Raw genomic sequence first — 19,103 nt, forward strand, 5'->3', positions numbered from 1 at the left:
ATTTTCAATATAAAAAGTGATTGTGGACTGTAATTTTTTAAAACTTTATCACAGACTTTGGCATGTAAAAGATTATTAAAATGCTTTGATGCATTTTTAGTTTTTGTGCAGCTATAACCACAGCACCACCGCGGTGAATTTGTGCATTACCACCACAGTGGTAAAAAACTGCCACCGTCACAGCCCTTATTATAAACACATGTTTTGATTTGCAAAGCCATGACCATCATATAATAATTTTTGATTTTTGGTGGTTTTTCCTTTTGCAAAGAGGTAAAATGTATAATTTTACTGTTAATCACCACGTGGCAGCATTAACCCTTTAGTAGGCCTGTGCAAAAACAAAGCTTCATTTCTGGTTTGTACATGGAGTTATATGGAGGATAACAGCATATTATTGTGTGTATGTGTGTGTAGGGTTAGGATTGGGGTTAGTATTGAGGAGAGAACATCCCTTATGCACCAGTTGCTGCTAAACTGGTGAGAGAGAATCAGTCTCTTGTAGCTGTCTCTCCAGACACAAATCCACAGACACCAACAGCTCAAGAAGTGAAGAAGGAAACATGCAAGTGGTGCACAGAACAAAAAAAAGAACATTCAGCACTTGCAGAGAGCACCAAGTGATATGCTGAAAATCCTGCTAGAAAGACTAAACACACACTAATATGCTTTAAAACAAGCTTTATTTAAGTTAATTAAAATAAGAGTGGGGAGGGGGAAGGGGAATTTAAAATAACATGTGTTGGGTTCCTTATTTCTTACAGGGGAGGAGAGGGCCAGGGGCAAAGGGGCGAGGACACCCACAGAGTGGGCGAAGAGGACGGAGCTCCTTCGTTTGATGGTAAGTATCCGTTCTCCCTGGGGTTCTAATCCTCAGTTCTCCTTTTGTTTGTAGTTGACTCGTGGCGCCCTCCTCTTCTCCTGGAGGCAGAGAGGAAACACACAATCAATGGACTGAAAGTCAAGCGACTACCTGTGTCCTATCAAGGGATGGCTCCGTGGGTCCAAATAGGGGCGTCCTTGTCTCTCCTTAGCAACTTCCCGTAGACTGGGTGAATATCTCGAAATGCAGGACCCTGCCGACACAATGGAGCTGGCCAGGTGAATATTATCTTCAATTCTGTAGTGGGGGATCACTTATCTCTCGTGTTCCCTCTTTCCACAGTGAGCTGGGGGACGTCTCCCCATCCGCAGACCCTCGGTTTGTACCACTCGTCCCGGAGGCCCCTACGGTTAGAGACAGGTTAGCGTGATCGTACTTAGCTGCTGTACTCTACCCCCAGCACTGGGCGATGGACCCCAGATGGACAGGGCGGTCGTATCAGTGACAACTTTACTTCTTGTTGCAGGGTACACGGGGCCGTCACGGAATCGTGCTGGATGCGGACGACTCTGGACTCAACTCAGGTAAGGTCCTGTGGTACTGGGGCACAGCTCCAATTCTGCAAGGTATTTACAGGTAAGTTAGCTTCAATCGAATAGGGCTCTATAATTCACTGGGCAGCGGTTCCGAACTCAAAAGACCCTTCAGGTAAGTTTAACTTCTGGCGTAAATCTGGTAGGGGCTCTATAGTTCGCTGGGCGTGCTATTCTGGACTCACAAGGCTCTTTGTTTCATGGGACGTGCTATTCTGGACTCGCAAGGCTCTTCGGGTAAGTATAGCTCTAAGCTTAAATCTGGTAAGAACATTTAGTGGGTTTGTGGAAAAAAGTCCATTCAAATAATTTACCAACGTACACATAGTAGGGTCGAGGGACCGTATGCCTTTTTTGTACGCCCCAGCTCCTTTAGATAACAGCCAAATGGACGATCCCCTTTTTCTGGCAGTAATCAACATGCTGAAAAAGTATGTATCTGCAAACCAAAAAGATTGGGATGTAAAACTCCCCCTTGTGCTTATGGCCACCAGGTCAACACCAAATGAATCCACAGGTGTGTCTCCCTTCGAATTGATGACTGGGCGGCAGATGACCCTACCATTGCACCTGTTGTACCAGCCAGGAGACTCAAACCTCATCACAGCATACACCACTCACCAGTATCTGGATGAACTTCACCGGCATCTGGGAACGACCTTCGCTTTCGCCCAGCAACAGCTCCAGAAGAGCGCGGAGGGCCAGAAGGCCTATTATGATTGGAAGTCTGTATATTTGATCTGTGGTGGAAGGAGAGTTTTGCTGGCATAAGCGACTACCCAAAGGTGGGGGGAGCATTTGGGTGTGTAGGGATATGCACCGTGTGGATGTTGGTGAGGCCACAGTCTATAGAGTCTATTGCAAATGATACTTTGTACTTGTACAGGAGTTGGCGTAGTTTCTGACGATCCGCATCATCCTGCATGGCATCTGCATCTTTTAAAATTTGCTGAACTCAAATCCTGGGTATGGCTCCTCTGGTGACATGTCGTTTGTGCAGCTGACAGTTTCAAAGGCGGTTTCCTGATCTGCACACCTGTTCTTTATCTTCCGGCATGACAGAGGTGATGGCGATAAGCTTGAATGGTGATGTAAGCACGGTGCTATCCGTACTGCCATCTGGTATCAGTGATGGTGGGATGGGACCTATGACTGGCACTGTGAGCTCAAAATCATGAAAGTTCTGGCTGATTAGCCATCCTAGCCGAAAGGCTCTAGGAATTCTGATGTCTGTAGCCATGCAGTTGTTAAACAGGATGTATACTGCACGAGATGTCACTTCAACAAGGGGTGTGGCTTCTAATGAAAGTCCAAGTTCAATGCATTCAGTTGAAGGCTGGAAGAAACCCAATGTGTGGTTGAGGGTTTGGTCACGTCATATGTTGAGACGAACAGTGACCCCTTTGGTGAAAGCAGGTATTACAGTCTCTTGTTCACTCACCATGGTGCAGACCTCTGGTATGATCTGGCCTGATTGGAGGTTCTCACGCTTGATAGGGCCCCCAGGGGGTTGTGAGGTCAATGGGGCCCATATCACTTCATTGATTGTGTCGACATGGGCTTTGAGACGAACCAGGGTGTCTGCTCCAATGTAGACATCTTGTGGAGGGTCTTGGAGAACCAGGAAGTAGTGGGTTAAACACTGGCTGTTCCATTTCAGGTTCACCGCGCAGATGCCCTTGGCAATCACCATGGTTGACAGGTCAGAGTTCAATGGGAATCGGGTGAGCTTGGCAGCAAATGGAATATCGGGTGTCTTTTCGGTGAGTGCATTAAACAGTGTGAGACTGATAGCTGAGTTGTCTGCCCAAAGGGCAAGTATGGTGTTTGTTGACATTGTGTCGTTCAGCTGAATACCTGGTGTGACATGAGGGCCGTATGGCTCTGAATCTTTGGCTGGATGCAGAGTGCAGAGCAGTGAACTTTTTGAGTTTCGGTCTGAGACGGCATTCCCGCAGCTGGCTGGGGGGTCGTCCATGACCTGTGTGACCTGGCAGTTTACCTCAGATGATCTGGCTGATTGAAAGGGTAAAGGTTCTCACACTTGAGCCCAAATTTTTAACTGTTTAAAGTCCATTAAAGGTTCAAAGCGGTCTAGCAGGTCTTTGCCAATGAGGAGAGTGTATGAATCCATTGGTGAGATGTACACAGGGTGTATGATGCTCATAGGACCGATTGTCAGGTGGATGGGAATCACCTGTTGCAGTTGAACTTCAGTCTGGCTGTAAGACTGCACATTCAGCATACACCTTTGGGGTTAAAGGGTCAGATTAAGGGCCTTAGCTCTGTCCTGGAGTCTGGTGAAAAGCTGGGATGACATCAGCGTTAGGTCAGCCTCGGTGTCAACAAGGGCTTCTAGTTCAACCTCATTTTCCAAGGTGATGGATAGATATAGCTTTTTGGCTACTCCTCTTTCAATCAGGTTTCCCAAGAGGCTTGGTACTGGGGCTGTTGTGTTAATGGGAAGGCAGTTAAGGCTGGCTTCCTGTGACTCTGTAGGGAGGCAGACAATTAACACAGCACTTGCGGGTACTTGCAGGCTTTGGTTGGTTGGTGTCTGAGCTGTTGTTTGTGGGATGACAGGGTCTGAAGTGGGGTGGTGAGTTGCCGAAACTTGGGTGTCGTCCACAGCAGGAGGGTGTTCTGTGTGGTTGTCTCTCACTGTTGCTAGTCATAAGGAGTCGGGTTTGTCTTTGTGGTCCTCCTTGTGTGGCCTTTTTTGGATTAACTCCTTCAATATCCTCAGGATCTCTGCTGATTCAGATGGGTCTGTGTCACTCTGTTTCTGGGGTAGCTCAGACTTAGCCTTGCTCAACGGGTATCGAGACTGGTCTCTCTGTTGGCTGTTTGAACTGTTTACATTATTTGATCTGCCAGGTGCAGGACGGTTACCTCTAGGTCGTCTGCCAGGTTCCCACGAGCCACCACCCTTCTGGTTTTCTGATGAATTTGGGCGGCTCCATGATCTCTCGGCGCGTCCCATTTGGTGCTTGGGACGAGCCCCCTCGTGGCCGTACCGTTCCTGGTTGGTAGTAAAGTCTCTGGTTCCTCTTGGCCCTCTGTTGAAAGGTCTTTCACTGTGGCGCTGTTGTGCACCCTCCAGTGGTAGTTCAGGGTACAGTTCAGAGACAGGGAGAATGACAGGGGTTTTAACAGTCTTTTCAGAGGCTGCTCTTTGTTTACCATAAGCTTTATGGGCCAAGTCCCGCAGCTTCCTGGTTGTCACGTGCGAGGGCAGGCCATAACCCCTAAGTGTTGGCTTACTGTGAAGTGAAGATTTCGCAGGAAGAGGGTCCTGAAGTCGAAGTCTTCCTCTATTCCTGGCTCATTCCATGAGCCGAAGTAAGCTCGTCTGAGTCTGTTGTAGTAGGCCTGTGGAGTTTCGTTTCTGCTCTGTTTTAGGTCCATTGCCGTAACTAGTCCTTGTTCTGACTCTGGATCCGAAAACTCTTCTATTAAGGTCTTTTGCAGCTGCTTGTAATCCATCTTGACGTTTTCTGACTGCCGGTCAAGGAAACTCCTCACCTCACGACTGGAAGTAATCCGTAGCAGATACAGTTTGTCTCTTGTGGTTACATTCGGCAGCGTTTGCACATAAAAGTCAATGTCCTGCAGGTAAGCGTGGATGTCATGGCCACCTGCAGGGTTTGGGTAAATGTTGGGATATTTCTAACCAGCTTGTCGAGGTCTTTGGGTGCCACGCCGGGCATGTCTGTAGGCGACCTCGGGACATTTGTCTGTCCCCACCCTTCTGTGGTGGTGAGGGGTTCTGGGATGCTGGCTGATGTCTTTAACAGTGGGCTCTCGTCCCCCTTTTCAACAGAAAAGCTTTGGAGGGGGGGGGGTGCAGGCTCACTGGTTGAATGAAAGGGAAGGGTTGGTTTCTCCCTTACTTGTTCAGCTTGCAGTTTATATGCATAAATAAGTTCTCTTTGGGCGGAGTCAAGGTCGTCCCTAGCCTGGTCTTGTTGCTGAGTCAGAGCTTGAACTTCATCTCGAGCCGCTCGCAGGTGATTCTCAGAGTCCTTTAGCTTGGCATCACGTTCCTTCAGTTCTGCCTTTGCTCTCACCAGAAGATGTTCAGCCTGCTGGAGCTTTCCAGACAGCTCTTCTCTGGCTGTCTTTCCCTGTTGCTCCTTGTGCTCTGTGTCTGTGCGGAGTTTTGACAAGGCCTCTTGGAGTTGTCCCACCTCGTCCTTTAGCCTCCTGTGCTCCTATTCTGTTGATGGTTGTTGGTCCTCTAATCCCTGTGTCAGCTGATCTAGACGATTCGGCCCATCCTCCTGATTCCTCTGTGCCTCTGCCACTTGGAGCCGTAGAGCTGCTGCATCCTGTTCCAGTTGGGTGGTGTTCCTTTCGCCCAGTTTTAGCTGGATGATGAGGTTGTGAGAGACGGCACCTGTTATCTTGGCTATTTCCTTGTGATTGTAGCTCCTAGTTGGGTCATGGGCTATGAGCTTGTCAAGGGTGCCATCGAGCTGCTCTCTTTCCAGGTGTTGCAGTTCGTTGGCGAGGTTGGGCAGGAGTTCACATGTCACAGCGCTGAGCCAAGCCTCTAGCTGGTCCCAGTGGTTGACGGGGCTTGGTGACCTCGACATGTTGACGCACTGATGGGAAGACCATCAGATTCGAGCAACAGGTCATCCTGAGCAACAAAATCCCCTTCTGCCATCCGTTTTCAAAACTACACTCTGCCGTCGTGGTTTGTTTACTCTGCTTTCTCCAAAAAGCAAGATCCAGGCTAGCTTAGCTTAGCGAAGATTAAAGATGGCTGACTCTCGTTTTGATTCGGGCTTTTCCGAATGGACTCGCAATCCAACCCCTATGGGCGGGGAGAAAACATGCGGAAGTAGCTCCTAATACTGGCTGTAGTCTTTGCCTCTGGCCAAAATCTCCTCCGATGAAGCAAAAATCGTCATTTTGCATCATCGGAGGACTTTTTTGCACAACCAGAATACAGATATCTCTCCTCTCACGGGGACATGAGGTAGGGAAACACGGTCATTCAGAAATACTGCCAGGTTTCTACTGATACAAAGCTGAATCCTAAATTGGTGAAGTATTCCTTTAACATAAAAGAACAACAAACTATACTATGATCAGATAAAACAACAGGAAAAATAAAACATTTACTAAAAAAACCAACTTGATGCTCAAAACAATAAAACCTGTCCAACCTAGCTAAAGATAAAACATTGTCACGAGCATGAGACCAAGTAAATTGTCTTTGAGAACCATTAAAATGTCTCCAGGGCTCATGTGGTTCAATATGATTCCTATCAAGATTTTGTTCTGTACAATAAAAATCACCACCCAAAAATAAAAACTCTTCACTAAGACAATTTTGCAGGGTTACATTGAGGGTTTCTAAAAACACCATTCTTTCAACACCTGAGGTTGGAGCATACACACAAATAAAAACAAAAATAAAAATTTCAAATAATGCTCTAACTTTTAAAAGTCTTCCTTTCACAATTTCCTCAACATCATAAGAAATTGGGGCTAAAACTTTTAGAAAATAAAATGGCAACTCCACCACTAAGAGAAGTGTTATGACTTAGAACAGAGATACCATCCCATTCCTTTGCCCAGTCCACAGCATTTTTAACCCCCTGGGGTCCAAAAACGCGGGGCCGCGTTTTGACGTGTTTTTTCCTTATCATGGCAGAATCAACTTAAAATACTCCATCATTAATAATCATACACTTACGTGTTTGACATCATTTGAAACGGTAAAGGGTCTTCTTTAATATGTGTTCATTCACAATAACAACAGATCTTTGTGTTTTTGTCAAATAAAGAAAATAAACAGGGTGTCCATCCAGACATTTCTGTCTCCGCCAGCTGTCTCTCAAAACACGTTACAAAAATCAATTGAAACTCCGCGATTACTCGTCACACAAGCATGATACATACATCCAAAGAAAGCCTGAAATGTCTACTTTTAAACAAGCTAAATATAATCGAAAACAAATATTGCCAGTATACGTAATCTGCATTGAAGTAAAGAGAGTACCGTTTTTCGTGGCTGACTTCATTATCTTTAATTTGGTCACGCCCACAGCTGTTGACATGGTAATGAAGACACGAGCTGTTCAACCATAACAAGCAAAGCGTAAAGTTTGATCAGATTTAAAGACTTTTTACCGCATGTTTGGATTATAAACTTTATTTACACACGTGAGGAATATCTTCATTTATGTCTGGACATTGAGGAAGAGAAGCATTTATCTTTAACGTTACCTAAGAAGAACAATGGAGAACGCACTGCTGGATTAGAAGTAAGTAACGTTAACAGTTAATTTATACCATTTATATTTGCTATCATGTAACTTAATATGCTCATGGCTTGTGCAGTTCAGCCTACATACAGTAACGTTAAGCAACCTTAGCAGACTACACGCTTCGGATTGAAAAAGTTTCGCATTGTTTACAAACGGACGCGATCTCACGTAATGGCGGATTTCACTGTTGCATGCTGTAACAGTGTTAAACACAGTTATTCACTTATATCCTTCATGGAAACTTTCAGTAAGCCTGAACTGCTGTATCTTTTAAGTGTGTGCTGTAATATGATTCCATGTTTACATGCTTATTTACAAACGAGTACGCGGACCTCCCATAATGGCGGATATCTGTTACATGTTGTACAGTGTTAAGACACAGTTATTCACTTTCGTATCTGTCATGGCAACTTTGAGTAAATGCTGCACTGCGGGATTTGCTGTAAAATGATTCCATATTGTTTACATGCAACACTCTAAAAAACAATGGGTTAAAAACAACCCAAATTGGGTTGTTTTTAACCTAACTGCTGGGTAAATATAGGACAGAACCCATATGGGGTTAAATTAACCCAAGAAGTTGGGTTAATAATTTTAACCCAGCCAATGGGTTGTTTTTTCTACCCAAAACTTGGGTTATTTTTTACTAAAATGATGGGTTAATTTGACTTCATAAATGGGTTAAAAATGTATATAGGGTTATTTTTATTCCTTTTAAAATTATCATTTAAAATTAAAAACCACAAGATAAACAAACAGGTCAACATTGTATTAACTTTATTTTTCATTAATATTTTTTAGCATATTACACTTTGTGTAGTGTAACAAATACAATGTGTGTAACGTACACTTTCTACACAATAGCTCAATCAAAAATTCAGGAGATCATACAAAACTATAAATACAATAAATAAAATTCCATTTTTAAACAATTTTAAATAATTTTAAACAACTTTTTCACTTGCCTCTAATTGCAAAAGTGTAAGGGGTGGTTTCCCGGACAGGGATTGGCTTAAGTCAGGACTAGTCCTTAGTTATTAATTAGGAAATATAACAAGTTTTAACAAACATATCTTAATAAAAACATTACTTGTGTGCATTTTGAGGGAAAACAAAGGGCACTGGTGTATTTTAAGATATGTCAGTGCAAGTAGTTTTCAGTTTGGACAGCTCTTACATTTACTTTAGTCTAGGACTAGTCTTATCCTTGTATGTGAAACCGCCTCTATATGTTTTAACATTTTTAAAAAAAATCATGAAATTCATTAAATACCTTTAAGAACAACTGTTTGTTACAAAGCAGTATTGTTTTAGTCTACATTATGAACACACACAAAAAAACTATGAAATACAGCATTTTGCCAGTGTAACATTTCATAAACATGTCATTAATATTCATCAAGTAATACTCTTCCTTAACACTCTGGGGTCGACGGTGGCGCGGGCGCCGCAAACTCTTTATTTTTCAATCACTCCACAAAGAGACTTAAATTACTCTGCTGATTTTTGACATACAGATATGATTTATACATCATTTAAAACGTTACAGTGTCTAGTTTTTTTCTGTCCACTCCCAATAAAAACTGAATGTTGTGCTTTTCGCAAAATTACGAAAATAAACATGATGCGCGTTTTGTCCTCTCTCCCTCAGTGAAGTCCTTTCAGAAACGCGTCAGAAAAATAAACTGTAACTTAACGAATACTTGTCGTAGAGACAAAAGATAAATGTCTACATAATGCTTGGAATGTCTCCTTTTAAATGATGTAAGTGAGATTGAAAACAGATATTGTCATTCGGTGTAAACTGTATGAGAAGGTGGAGAAGGACCGTATTTCTCCAGTTACCTCATTATATGTAATGAGACGAGATCGCCACACCCCCGCGCCATTGAAGTGAACAAGCAGAAACATCCATATGCATGACTCGTGCCTTCTGCAGTCAATGGATATGCAATCCACAATCCATTCTCTCCATTCCTTGTTGTTCCATCCGATTGCACCAAACATGACATCTAAATCCTTAATTACTTGCGTATGTGTGTCAGTATCTCCAGACGCGAGTGTTTTCTTTGTCTTCCGTCAAACAGTTGACGCGACGGGAACGCACATAAGTTACACAAACACGCGAGTAAGGAAACTCGACGCGCTTTTTGGTATTCTTATAAAATACGCGATTACAAACAGTACAATCCTTATTTAGTTGCGTCTAAGCGCATATCTCCGCACAGCATGTTTATTAAACACAGGATCACTCGCGTGTGCACACATTCACTGCATTCATGATCAACACGTGAGGTAATGGCGGCGACTGTAAACAAACATTGATAGGTTTATCACGCGTGTCCCTTGTTGTGTTTCTAATGATTACAAAAACACAAATAAGAGTCCATACAACGATAGGCAGTTCTTCTTTTGAGCTTTTTACTGCACAAAAGTAAACCTCTCGCTGGCCAACCAAACACTAACCCTGTGTTGAAGTGTGTTCACTTTAAGATGGCCAAACAGTACCTTTACCATGATTAGGCTACTATGGCTTTTAAAAGGTAACTTATACTTGTGAAATTAATAGAAAATATTTAAATAGAAATATATATATAATGTGTGTGTGTATTTACATTATATTGAAAAGTAAACCTTATCATTACTACAGAGAAAGTTACATTCCTGTTGAACATCCCCACAAGGCTCATGTGGCTCATTATTCAACTCTTTTGTCTCTCAGCTGTCAATCACTGATTATTCAGGAGCATTCCCGCCTCCATGCATACAGCCTTTCCCAAGCAAAAGTGTCTTAGAAATTGTAAATCAAAATCTTGCTTTATGTGAATAAGTAGGCCATATGATTTTCACATCATTTTGAAGAAAAAACTCTAGACTACTAGATCCTGTTTTGAAAAGTCTTGGGAAAACATGTTTAGAATGAGTTTTGTGGAGTTATATCAGTGACTTAAAAATTTAGCTTTTTCAAAAACCACGCATAAACATTTTTCTCTCAAAAATACAAACATGTACATACATGTTGATTATATGATATTGTAGCCCAGTTTGTGATGAACACAGTGTTATGAGACTTTTGCCATTAATATGTTTTTAAGCAACTGAAAAAAGCACAAATGTCAGTGCATGTCAAAACTTCCCCAGTGCCCTAAAAACCCCTTAGACCCCAGAGGGTTAAAGGCGCTCTAAGCGAATTGATGCGTTTTAGACCATAAAACATTTTTTGTTACATACAGCAAACATCTCCTCACTATCTGCTGGCTGCCTGTCCGCTGATCAAACTGTAAAAAACGTGATCTCTGTAGACAGCCTAGGCTCCACAAACTGCAATAAAAATGAAGTGGCCAAACCTACTACCAGAAAGGATAACAAAGTGTTCCTGCCAATTAACGACAAGAAGCATTTGGGGGTGAGGGTTGGGCGCGTTCATGAAAGCACGGAAGGGAGGGAAGGAGTTAGCTATGCTCCGTTTGTTTCAAAAGAGTTCAAACATCAACAAAAAGTAACGTCACACAGATTCGCTTAGAGCACCTTTAAGTCTGTAAAAAAACCTAAAATGATAACTCTTGTACCTGAAACCCAGTCTATTCAAAAAACCTCTTGTCATTTACTTGCAAGAATGTAGTGCTTCTACTACCCCAATCTAAGTGCCTTGTCCAAAGTTTCTCCTCCAAGGATGACGAATGCCTGGGACTCATGTGTCCATTTTCAAGTGACAGGAAATAAGGGTAAAGTCCTGATGCTTCAGCCTGCTGGAGGTACTCCATCATATTTGTTCCAACCTAAAGGACACACAATGCAAATGAGTTAAGGAGAAACTTGGGGGGTGTCAGGGTGTGGGTATGGGTGATGGGTTTGGGAGTTATTACACCTTGATCTTGCCCACTTTAAGACAGCCACTAATAGGGATGCAGCGATTAACCGGTTTCACTATTAACCGCGCATTTAATAACGTTGAATTATTTTAACGCGTTAATGATTTATGAATTAATAGCATGAGTTAACACGTTAATGCTGCCAGTACAAAATGACTCGCAGAACCCAGTCCAGGATGACCCTGTGTTATTATTCGTTTTGAGAGGCTCTTATCATTTTTACTAATACTTTAAAGGGATACTTCACCGATTTAGCATTCAGCTTTGTATCTGTAGAAACCCGGCATTATTACTGAATGACCATGTTTCCCTCCCTCATTTCCCCCTGAGAGGAGAGATATCTGCATTTTGGTTCTGCAAAAAAGTCCTCCGATGATGTAATATGACGATTTTTGCATCATCGGAGGACTTTTTTGCAGAACCAAAATGCAGATATCTCTCCTCTCAGGGGGAAATGATTGAGGGAAACATGGTCATTCAGTAATACTGCCGGGTTTCTACAGATACAAAGCTGAATGCTAAATCGGTGAAGTATCCCTTTAAACAAATCAAAATAATATACATTTAGTTTTATAATATATCTATAATATATTATAATATTATAATATATATTCAGTCCAAATATAAAATTACATTTATTCGAAAGATCATTAAAATGAATAGCCTACAGGTTTCAAAAGGCACCTATACTGTTTAAGTCAAAGCCTGCTAGGTTATTATTATTAAAATTTGTCCAAGAATTACAGAAAAAATACACAAACTGAAAATACAAAAGAATTTAGCAATTGTTAAAAAATGTATTCATGTGATTTTTTTACATTAAAGGGATAGTTCGGCCAAAAACCAGTGCTGGGCAAGCTACTTGGAAAATGTAGTGAGCTAAGCTACCAGTTACTTCACATTAAATGAAGCTTCACTACACTGAAGCTACCCCCCTGGGAAATGTAGCAAGCTAAGCTACATCAATACTAGCTTGCTACGTCCAAGCTACTTTTTTATTTTTAACCAGTTTTATTATGTAATTATTTATTCAGTTTCCATGTAGAATTTTGATAATTATAGGGAATTAAAGCATAATGTAGACCTAGGTACTTCACATTATGGGGCAGTTTCCTAGACAGGTCTCATTCTACTCCCAAAATAAAATGCATGAGTGAGCTGCCTTAATTTAAAAACACCTTGCCCTGCATACCTTAACACAGCTCCAAAACTTTCAGAGGTGTACGCGGATCTGGAGCTACCTCTACCATCATTTAAAATCAACTCCAGAAACAGTAACGAGACCCGCCCTCCCTTTCACCCTGATTGGCCCCGACCCGACCCTGACTGTATGAAACAACTAATCAAACTGATGATGGCAGTGACATAACCCAATCAGAGGTAGAGCACGAGTCTTCACAGGATGCGAATGGTAATGTTTTGTATGAATAAAGGCTGCACAACTTGAAAATATGGGAAAACAATGTTCCGTGTCGATTCAAAATGACGCGCTTATTCACAAATTCAGGACGACTTCAGAAATGTTTGGAAAATTGTAGCTTGTGTGGAAGCTACCGCACTACTTGGTCAAAAAAGAGCTTAGCTACTAAAAAGCTATTTGATTTAGAAAGCAGCTAAGCTACCGCCAAGCTAGTGAAAAATGTAGTTAAACTACTAGCTTCGCTACTTGTAGTGAAGCTACTGCCCGGCACTGCCAAAAACTATATTAAACCCATGATTTACTCACCCCCAAGCTGTCCGAGTTGCATATGTCCATCGTTTTTCAGACAAACACATTTTCGGATATTTCGGGTGTTGTTGTAGAAATATCCATATTTAAAATGTTATTAACGTTATAAACTACCTTCCGGTAGCGCCGCCATCTTAGACTCAGAAGAGAGTATTAGCGTAGTGTACGCACTTTTCTTAGTGACGTATGACAAATTCGGAGGGCGGGGGATAGAGCAGCAGCAGAGAAACTCTGTACGCTGCGTAAGCTCTCATCCTGAATGCGCATCACTCTAAGATGGCGGCGCTACCGGAAGGTAGTTTATAACGTTAATAACATTTTAAATATGGATATTTCTACAACACCGCACGGATTACCCACAGAAGACCTTTGTTTATCATCCTGGAGCCGTTTGGATTTAATGTGTGAAGGATAGACGCACTTTTTTGGACTTGAAGGTCGTGGACTATTGCTGGACCCCGTAACATTACATTTAATCGACAGAAAGATCTAAAATATTTTCTAAAATATCCGAAAATGTGTTTGTCTGAAAAACGATGGACATATGCAACTCGGACAGCTTGGGGGTGAGTAAATCAAGGGTTTAATATTGTTTTTGGCCGAACTATCCCTTTAATGTTGTAAAATAAATGAGTCCATAATAACCGTACAACCGTGATTATTTATCAGACTATAACCGTACCATCAAAATTTATAATTGTTGCATCCCTAGCCACTTACATAATGTCCCAAACTTTTGAATGGTAGTTTATTTAAATACCTGGTAAATAAAGTATTAAAGTAAATTTCTTGATTTGTACTTACAGGCTGAATGTCGATGAAAGCTTTTTTGCCATCATCAATGCTGGGCCGGACTTTTTCTGGCAGTTTTGAAGGGTGGAGGTGGAAGCAAAACAGGGAGCAGCTTTAATGCAAGATATCCCTTTGCATCTGTAGCAGCAGAAATTGAAAAGCAATATGTTCAGATAATGTCGGTTAACTGTCTGGCATTTCAAATAAAAGATGAGTGGAGAAAGTGCCAAATCTCCCAACAGCAATTATTGTCAAAAATTTTCTTCATTAATTTATCAGTGGGTGTCTTTATTAAATTGCTATTAATAAATCTGGCCCATAATATCAAAATAGTTGAGAAACTTTACCTTGCGCCATCTCCTCAACTGAACATGGAAGCTTTGCTTCTGGTTTAGAAAAATGCAAGATCCTATCGGTATATCAAGAGAGCCATTTCTCGAAGAGTTTTGGAGCTGCATCCTGGTGTAATGTGTAAAAGTCTTGTGCAATCTATATGCAAAAATAACAAAAAAAAACCAACTTCTAAAATACTAGAAGACTAAATAAAACTCTTGTTACCATATGATAAGGACAGTATATTAACATACCATGCCTGGGGTAGTTAGCCTAGGAAACTCATGGAAACTCAGACCACCTAAAACAGAAAAACACAAACTTTTAGCTGTAAGTGATGCATTTTTTTTCTATCAATATAGATAATAGACCACGGTGGCGAACGTCGGTCCTGGAGAGCCACAGTCCTGCAGTTTTTTGCACCAACCCTGATTAAGGCTATGTTTACACGTGGGCGGCTATTTTCAAACGGACATTTCAACCTCTCCGGTTTCAAAAATAATATCGTGCACACATGTCAGTTTTCAGAAAAGTGTTTATTTACACGTACACGTGCATATATGCCGTCAAGAGAAGCTCAAGCCCACATAAGCCAATCACCGGCAGCGCTGGTGGTGATGCAAACTGGTTCTTCATGTTGGAGCAAGGAGTTGTTGCAGTAGGTGATCGATGACGTCAAAGTACCGCGAGAGCGAGTTGAGGAATCACACGTAGAGGTCTAATTTCAAATCGCTCTCGCGGTACTTTGACATTATTCGTCTGTCGGTTCTTGCAACGCCGCATGAAGTCAAACACACGTAAAATTTCTGACCTCCGAGCACTCGTCTCTGCTCCTCGACATAATGGAGCAGCTGTATTTGCAAATACAAACACACAAAACGAGTTTGCACGAACATAAATGTGATCTTGGAAGCGTTCAGAGTAGCGGACTCACATGTAAACATAGGTCGCACTTTTGACGTAGGTGCGAGCTCTGGCACATACTCTGTGACGTTGCCAGCTTAAACATCTGTTTGTCTCAGTTTACGTGCAACCATGCAAACGAAGATTTTCAAGATCGCCACTCTGGCCGGAGTTTTAAGAAACAATCGGTTTCAGAGGCGAGTTCTCCGTTTGCGTGTAAACGAGGGGCACAAACGAAGGTAAATCTCTCAGTTTTTTAAAATAACCATGTACGTGTAAACAGAGCCTAAACCTCACCCGTCTGAAGGTTTCTAGTAACTCTTTAGACCTTGATTACCTGTTCAGGTGTGTTTGATTAGAGCTGGAGCTAAACTCTGCAGGACTGCGGCACTCCACGACCGACATTCGCCACCCCTGTAATAGACCATTCATACTTATTCATTTGTTTAGGTGATTTCAAATGTCAACATTGGCTTTCAGAGATCATGCACCCCACCTTTAATTTTCTTGTCACCACCTGCTAACATTAATGTTGCACTTAAGAGAAACTATATTTGAAGCATTGTCATTTAATCTCTTTTGATTGTTTTCCTAGACAGCAGTGTTTATATCTGAACTATAAAGATTTATTCCAGTACTTCCAGAATAACATATCTGAATGTTTGTTTCATACGTTACGTTACACGTAAACTGCTTTCGCTGGATAAGCACGGAGGCAGATTTGAATGTCACAGAGTGTGATTAGGCTTTAATGGACATTTTAAAGTTGGTTGAATCCTGTCATTTATAAACAACTTCCGGTAAACTCCGCTAAGAATAAATAACAACAAAGTCTTTTTAGAGTAGTTAACTTCGGATACCAAGCAAAATAAACAACAAGTAAATTACCTCAGTTCTTATTTCATAGCTAAAGCGTATAAAAACTACACTGAGCTAACGTTGCTAAGTAAAATGTGTACTATAATGTATACAATGTTAACTACAAATCGGCTATCAAACCTCCCTTCACATGGTCATGATGGCAGTCTCCCCCTGCCTTTAGGAAACCAAAACATTTGTTATTTTTGACGAGGTGTTCCAGAATTCATCTGAGGCACTAGTCAGACCATTAAACCGGAAGTAAACACCAGACGCGTACCCGCGACACGCGTGCGTCCGATGAAACGGTCTATACTCATAATAATAAAGTATAATTATAGTCCAATGTTAATCGCCATTATTACCATATTAAATATATTGTCCAACGTTACCCCGTTGTGGTAAAAACGCGCATCTGCTCACAAAAAGTTATTTCAAGCACTCGCCTGATGTTGTTGACTAAACGTAATGAAATGCCCTGGTTTGGACAACACTTTTGCCAATAGGTATCGATTAAATGATACAAAGACAAATACAGACCTTTATTTCACCAGAAAAGAGCCGCTGAAGAATGTCTGCTTGTAAAGTCCTGCTGTATTTCTCCTTCTGACGATCCAAAATCCCCGCGACAGATGATCCATGAAAGGGGTTGTTTTGACCCAGCAGGCAGCAGCAGCACTGCTGTACAGCGGGGGATGGGCTGCTTTAACTGTTCGTGTACAAAAAATGGTTTTCAGAAATTAATTACCAGATATTTGTTACGGGCTGTAATTGTCAAAAATCTCATTTTAATAATCTGAAAATGCAAAGAATGCATTTACTTTAGCTTACATTAATCTCGTTTTAAGTTAACAGTTAACTGGGCTTTGAAGTAACGTAAATGTCGTCATATAACGTTAGTTAAGAAGAAACTTAAGGCTTTGTCCAAAGGGGACGTTTAAAACATTAAACAAAAACAGTAGAAAACGTATTTACTATCCAACGGGCCTATCAAACAAGCCAACCTAAACTAACGAAGCTGGCGGCGTATTTAATCCCATGTAAAACTGAATGTAATGGCACTTACGTCTTTATATAGCCCTCGGTATTATGATACGTGTATAAATAGGTTTAAAAATATATGTTAGATGAATAAATATGTTGATACGAACCTTATTTCTCCAAATATTAGTGTGTGTTGCATCCGCCTCAAATCCAGTCAGCCGGTGCTGCACCTGAATCTGCGCCGAGTTGATTTGACCCAATGAGCTGGGTTGTTGAGTCCGGGAGGGGGAGGGGGTGTATTGATTCCACTCTCAGTGAAAATTACCCAGAAAATAACCCAGTGGTGGGGTTACATAAACCTACCCAAAAAACTACCCAAGACTGCGAAAATAACCCAAAAAAATTACCCAAATGGCTTAACCCCACATTTGGGTAGAAAAAATAACCCCGGATTTTTTAGAGTGAAGGTAATTCCATACATTGCGCTTTACACGCGACACCGTTTTTATGAGCGCTGCGTTACACGGAGACGCGAGCTCGCGCACATGCGATGTGTTTTTAAAGTTCATACTTGCTTACAGAAACACGTTTAAAACAGAAGCTAGACGATAAGGGGATGGGCATCTGAAAACAGTCATCTGAAAACAGCTTTTTATATTAATTGCTGCAGATGTTTATCTGAGATTAAGTTTATGTACAAGATAGTATATGAATGTAACTTAGTATCAGTGACATTTACCCATCAGTTATATAAGTAAGGGTATTTCTGTGGACAATTTATGCTAACAGCTGTTTATAACTCTCTTAGAGGTCTGCATCTCTCTCATCAGTACAAAACTATGAAGTGGAAAAACGCTTTTTGGACATAAAGTTATATGGTAACATGAGCCACATGAAGTTTACAGCTCTGTTGTGTATCAGTTTCTTAGTTTATACAAAGTTTTAGGAATAGGGTATGTTTCCAAATAAACTTAAAATGTCCTACTAACCATCATTTCTATTTTGATTATATTGTTTACTTAATAAACCTCAAACAAACATGTATACATTTGTCCTCACATTCTTCACTGTAGTTCATTCTCACATTCCTGCCTCATTATGCAGCTCATTATGCGACCCTTTGTTTGCTAGCTGTCAATCAATCCTTCTCGCATACAGCCCGTCTAAACAAAAAGTGTCTTACAATTTCTAAATGAATACATTATTTTATGTGAATAAGTAGGCATGGTGATTGTCACATCATTTTAAAGAAAAAACTCTAGACTACTAGATTATGTTTAGGAAAGTCTTGTTAAAACATGTTTAGTAGGGGTTTTGTGGACTTATATCAGTGACTTAAAAATTTTGCTTTTTTAAAAACCACGCATAAACCTTTTTCTCTCAAAAATACAAACATGTACATACATGTAGCTCATATAATATTTTAGCCCAGTTTGTGCTGAACGCAGTGGTATGAGACACTTCCCATTATTATGTTTTAAAGCAACTGAAAAAAGACCAAATGTAAGAGCATGTCAGAACCTCTGAGAGTGTCCCAAAATGGTCGGACCCCAGAGGGTTAACATCACTGTGAGTTTCCTGAAGAAATAAGACGTCCAATTTTTTTTGTTTAAATACTTCAATTAATACAGCTCTTTTTTTCAAGTCTCTTGCACCATTTACATTCAAAGATGCTATGAACACTTCACCCATGAAAAGTAAAAAGAGACAGTAAACACAGCCCATAAGGCTTCACAAAATTATTATTTTCCACCTTCATCATTGCTCAGTTCAATGTTAAGCTTTCTCACCAGCTTCTTTAACCTGTAAATCTCTTTGTTAGTAAAGAGACCTTCAGACATTAGACACTTAGTTTTCTCTATAAATTGTTTAAGATCTGGAAAATATTCTTTTACATGAACTCCTCTTCTATTTTTAGTTGAACTGAGAAAT

The 19,103-nt window shown here is 41.1% G+C and overlaps 2 long non-coding RNA genes across 5 annotated transcripts in view; one reads left to right on the top strand and one right to left on the bottom strand.

The window, feature by feature from the left end:
* LOC141350026 (uncharacterized) overlaps positions 1 to 19,103 on the top strand; it is a 413,142-nt gene that overhangs the window by 357,318 nt on the left and 36,721 nt on the right. The gene's annotated exons all lie outside the window — the stretch shown is intronic.
* LOC141350025 (uncharacterized) overlaps positions 10,891 to 19,103 on the bottom strand; it is a 341,096-nt gene continuing 332,883 nt past the window's right edge. The window contains exons 1-7 of one of the 4 annotated variants that reach the window (XR_012357894.1): positions 17,339 to 17,628; positions 16,728 to 16,896; positions 15,667 to 15,743; positions 14,681 to 14,727; positions 14,441 to 14,582; positions 14,106 to 14,231; positions 10,891 to 11,479 (exon numbers count right to left, since the gene is read on the bottom strand). This is a non-coding gene — a long non-coding RNA (uncharacterized lncRNA). Of the gene's footprint in view, positions 11,480 to 14,105; positions 14,232 to 14,440; positions 14,583 to 14,680; positions 14,728 to 15,666; positions 15,744 to 16,727; positions 16,897 to 17,338; positions 17,629 to 19,103 lie in introns of those variants that run through there. The other 3 variants (XR_012357895.1, XR_012357896.1, XR_012357897.1) reach the window with 3 other exon arrangements.

Source organism: Misgurnus anguillicaudatus, chromosome 16 (assembly GCF_027580225.2).
Source record: "Misgurnus anguillicaudatus chromosome 16, ASM2758022v2, whole genome shotgun sequence".
NCBI classification, from domain to species: domain Eukaryota; kingdom Metazoa; phylum Chordata; class Actinopteri; order Cypriniformes; family Cobitidae; genus Misgurnus; species Misgurnus anguillicaudatus.